Raw genomic sequence first — 5,677 nt, 5'->3', positions numbered from 1 at the left:
AAGTGAGAGCAAGGTAAGTACCCAACTTCCCTAGTCTTGTAGGACATTGTAGGACGTTGCCCAAGACCCACTTTGGTTTCACCCCACCCAGAACACTCAGGGTATAGCCGATTCATCTGGGAATAGCTAGGAGCAGAAAAAAGGGGTAGGGGTTCGCAGCATCCAGCACATGGATCCTCAACAACCATCCACAGATACTAACTGGCTTGCAAGCTCCACTAACAGCCTTAGAACAGATCGATAAAACTAAGAGTTAATTTTTTGAAAAGATAAACAAAATTGACAACCTTTAGTTAGAATAAGAAAAAAGGTGAAAAGACTCAAATAAATAAAATTACAAATGAAAGATGAGACAATTACAACGGATTCCACAAAAATACAAAGGATCATAAGACAATACTATGAGTACTTATACACCAACAATTGGATAATCTGGAAGAAATGGCTGAATTCCTGGAAACATACAACCTACCAAGATTGAATCACAAAGAAATAGGAAATCTAAACAGACTAATAACAAGTAAGGAGATTGAATCAGCAACCAAAACCCTCCAAACTAAGAAAAGCCCAGGACTACACAGCTTCACTGGTGAATTCTACCAAATATTTAAAGAATTAACACCAATCCTTCTTAAACTCTTCCAAAAACAGGAAGCGGAGGAGAACACTTCCAAACTCATTTTAGGCGGCCAGTATTATACCAAAGCCAGACAAAGACACTACAAGAAAAGAAAATTACAGACCAATATCCCTGATGAACATAGGTGAGAAAATCCTCAAAAAGATAATACCACACCCATTCAACAGCACATCAAAAGGATCATACGGGGGGGGGGGCGGAGCAAGATGGTGGAGGAGTAGGAGACCTGGATTTCATCTCCTCTCAGGAATTCAGCGGGATAGGGATCAAACCATTCTGAACACCTACAAACTCAACAGGAGATCGAAGAAAAGAAGAGCAACAACTCTCTCATCAGAAAAGCGACCACTTTCTGGAAGGTAGGACGTGCGGAGAAGTGAATCCGAGGCGATATTCGGGAGGATAGACGGCGGGGGAGGGGCCTCCGTCAGCTGCTTCTGGCAAGTGATAGAACCACAGAGCACAAAATCGGAACTTTTAAAAGTCTGCTCCGCTGAGGGACGTCACTCTGGTGGCTAAGCGGGGGGTGGAACCCTCCGGGACAGTGTGGTCTCAGGACCCTCGGGGTCACAGAAAGACCGGGGGTGCCTGAGGGCGGCAGAGCTCCCAGGTATCGGAGCAGGGAAGCCGGCTGCAGAGGCGGAGCCCAGGCGCGGGCTCTCAGCTCGGGGTGGCCATAAACCGTGATCCGCGGCACAGTCGGGCCCCTGCTCCTCCAGCAGGGACCCAACAAGCAGCAGATCCGGGGAGACTCACCTTCCTCCCCTGGGAGGAGCGGAGTGGGAGTGCACCGCAGGGATCTTCTGGGTTTGGAGACTCCACACGGGGTCGGGTGCCAGAGATAGAAGCGCGCGGTCACAGGCCGGGTGAGCACGGAGTGCGGCCGGAGACCGGGGAGACGGGAGTGACTGACGGCTTTTCTCTGGGGGCGCACTGAGGAGCGGGGCCCTAGTTCTCGGCTCCTCCGGGGCGGAGATTGGGAGGCCGCCATTTTCACTCTCCGCCTCCAAAGCTGTAGGGAAAGCTCGCAGGGAACAAAAGCCCCAGAGAGCAAACGCGAGCAGATGACTTAGCCGGGAGGGGGCAAGGGCGGGGCAGTTCCGCCTCCCGCAGAGATATTTGGAAACCACGGCAACAGGCCCCTCCCCAGAAGATCAGCGAGAACAGCCAGCCTAGACCAAGTTTACCGATCCATGAGAACGGCAGAACTCCAGCGCTAGGGGACTACTGCACATAGAATTCACGGCTTTTTTACCATGATTCTTTAGTCTTTTAAAGTTAATTTTTTTTAACTGTCTTTTTGTCTTATTATTTCTTTTTGAATTTTTCTTTTTCCCTTTTTCAACCAACATCTTATCAATCCCTTTTTTTAAAAAAAAACATTTTTATTTTTCATTTTTAGAGTCATATTCTATCCCTTCATAGTAGTTACCCATATTTTTGGCTTATATATATAAGTTGTTCTCTCTCTAAAATTTTGAGATAGTTTCTTCTAACAGATTAAAATATACCCTAAATCTCTAGTATATGGTGTTTTCTATTCCCCTGCCTGATCACATCCTCTCCCTTTTCTTTTTCTTTTTCTTTTTTCTTTTTTTAAATCCTCTTCTTTCTTTTTTCAAACAACTTCTTATCAATTCCTTTTATAAAATTTTTAATAATTTCCATCTTTACAGTCATATTCCATCCCTTCATCATATCAACCCTTATTTTTGTACATATTATAAGTTTTTCTTTCTTTAAAATTTTGGGAGGCACTTTCTTCTAAAAGACCAAAATACACCCCAAATCTAGTGTGTGGCACTGATCTATATACCAGCCTGATCATATTTGATCACATTCTGGTTTTTTGTTGTTGTTGTTGTTTTGTTTGTTTTTGTTTTTATCTTTATCTTTTTCTTTTTCTTTTTTTCTTTTTCTTTTTTCTCTCTTTCCCTTTCTTATCCCACTGCTTCAGGTCTTTTCTGATTTGTTTAGAGTATATTTTCTGGGGACATGGTTACTCTGCTAGCATTTTGTTCTCTCATTAATCTATTCTCCTCTGCACAAAATGACAAGACGGAAAAAATCACCTCAACAAAAAGAACAAGAGGTAGTACCGACTGCCAGGGACCTACTCAATACGGACATTAGTACGATGTCAGATCTAGAGTTCAGAATCATCACTTTAAAGATACTAGCTGGGCTTGAAAAAAATATGGAAGTTATTAGAGAAACCCTTTCTGGAGAAGTAAAAGAGCTAAAATCCAACCAAGTAGAAATCAAAAAGGCTATTAATGAGGTGCAATCAAAAATGGGGGCACTAAGTGCTAGAATAAATGAGGCAGAAGAGAGAATCAGTAATATAGAAGATGAAATGATGGAAAATAAAGAAGCTGAGAAAAAGAGAGATAAACAACTACTGGATCACGAGGGCAGAATTTGAGAGATAAGCGATACCATAAGACGAAACAACATTAGAATAATTGGGATCCCAGAAGAAGAAGAAAGAGAGAGAGGGGCAGAAGGTATAATGGAGCAAATTATAGCAGAGAACTTCCCTAAGTTGGGGAAAGAAACAGGCATGAAAATCCAGGAAGCACAGAGAACCCCTCTCAAAATCAATAAAAATAAGTCAACATCCCGACATCTAATAGTAAAACTTACGAGTCTCATAGACAAAGAGAAAATCCTGAAAGCAGCTCGGGAGAAGAGAGATGTAACCTACAAGGGTAGAAACATTAGATTGGCAACAGACCTATCCACAGAGACCTGGCAGGCCAGAAAGGACTGGCAGGATATATTCAGAGCACTAAATGAGAAAAATATGCAGCCAAGAATACTATATCCAGCTAGGCTGTCATTGAAAATTGAAGGAGAGATAAAAAGCTTCCAGGACAAACAAAAACTAAAGGAATTTGCAAACACAAAACCAACCCTATAGGAAATCTTGAAAGGGGTCCTCTAAGCAAAGAGAGAGCCTAAAAGCAACATAGACCAGAAAGGAACACAGACAATATACGGTAACAGTCACCTTACAGGCAATACAATGGCACTAAATTCCTATCTTTCAATAGTTACCCTGAATGTAAATGGGCTAAATGCCCCAATCAAAAGACACAGGCTAACAGACTGGATTAAAAAACAAGACCCATCGATATGCTGTCTGCAAGAGACTCATTTTAGAACCAAAGACACCCCCAGATTGAAAGTGAGGGGGTGGAAAACCATTTACCATGCTAATGGACACCAAAAGAAAGCTGGGGTGGCAATCCTTATATCAGACAAATTAGATTTTAAACCAAAGACTGTAATAAGAGATGAGGAAGGACACTATATCATACTTAAAGGATCTATCCAACAAGATCTAACAATTGTAAATATCTATGCCCCTAACATGGGAGCAGCCAATTATATAAGGCAATTAATAACAAAAGCAAAGAAACACATCGACAACAATACAATAATAGTGGGGGACTTTAACACCCCCCTCACTGAAATGGACAGATCGTCTAAGCAAAAGATCAACAAGGAAATAAAGACTTTAAATGACACACTGGACCAAATGGACTTCACAGACATATTCAGAACATTCCACCCCAAAGCAACGGAATACACATTCTTCTCTAGTGCCCATGGAACATTCTCCAGAATAGATCATATCCTAGGTCATAAATCAGGTCTCAACCAGTACCAAAAGATTGGGATCATTCCCTGCCTATTTTCAGACCACAATGCTTTGAAACTAGAACTCAATCACAAGTGGAAAGTCGGAAAGAACTCAAATACATGGAGGCTAAAGAGCATCCTACTAAAGAATGAGTGGGTCAACCAGGAAATTAAAGAAGAATTTAAAAAATACATGGAAACCAATGAAAATGATAACACAACTGTTCAAAATCTTTGGGATGCAGCAAAGGCAGTCCTAAGAGGAAAGTATATAGCAATACAAGCCTTTCTCAAGAAACAAGAAAGGTCTCAAGTACACAACCTAACCCTACACCTAAAGGAGCTGGAGAAAGAACAGCAAATAAAGCCTAAACCCAGCAGGAGAAGAGAAATCATAAAGATCAGAGCAGAAATCAATGAAATAGAAACTAAAAGAACAGTAGAACAGATCAACGAAACTAGGAGCTGGTTCTTTGAAAGAATTAACAAGATTGATAAACCCCTGGCCAGACTTATCAAAAAGAGAAGAGAAATGACCCAAATCAACAAAATCATGAATGAAAGAGGAGAGATCACAACCAACACCAAAGAAATACAAACAATTATAAGAACATACTATGAGCAACTCTATGCCAGCAAATTAGATAACCTGGAAGAGATGGATGCATTCCTAGAGATTTATCAACTACCAAAACTGAACCAGGATGAAATAGAAAACCTGAACAGACCTATAACCACTAAGGAAATTGAAGCAGTCATCAAAAATCTCCCAAAAAACAAAAGCCCAGGGCCAGATGGCTTCCCAGGGGAATTCTACCAAACATTTCAAGAAGAATTAATACCTATTCTTCTGAAACTGTTCCAAAAAATAGAAATGGAAGGAAAACTTCCAAACTCATTTTATGAGGCCAGCATTACCTTGATCCCAAAACCAGACAAAGACCCCATCAAAAAGGAGAATTACAGACCAATATCCCTGATGAACATGGATGCAAAAATTCTCACCAAAATACTAGCCAATAGGATCCAACAGTACATTAAAAGGATTATTCACCACGACCAAGTGGGATTTATCCCTGGGCTGCAAGGTTGGTTCAACATCCGCAAATCAATCAATGTGATACAATACATTAACAAAAGAAAGAACAAGAATCATATGATCCTCTCAATAGATGCAGAAAAAGCTTTTGACAAAGTACAGCATCCTTTCTTGATCAAAACTCTTCAGAGTATAGGGATCGAGGGTACATACCTCAATATCATAAAAGCCATCTATGAAAAACCTACAGCGAATATCATTCTCAATGGGGAAAAACTGAGAGCTTTCCCCCTAAGGTCAGGAACGCGGCAGGGATGTCCACTATCACCACTGCTATTCAACATAGTATT

Source organism: Mirounga leonina, unplaced genomic scaffold, assembly GCF_011800145.1.
Source record: "Mirounga leonina isolate KUSES-001 unplaced genomic scaffold, KU_Mleo_1.0 Mir_170, whole genome shotgun sequence".
Taxonomy (NCBI): domain Eukaryota; kingdom Metazoa; phylum Chordata; class Mammalia; order Carnivora; family Phocidae; genus Mirounga; species Mirounga leonina.
This window is presented reverse-complemented; position numbering follows the sequence as displayed.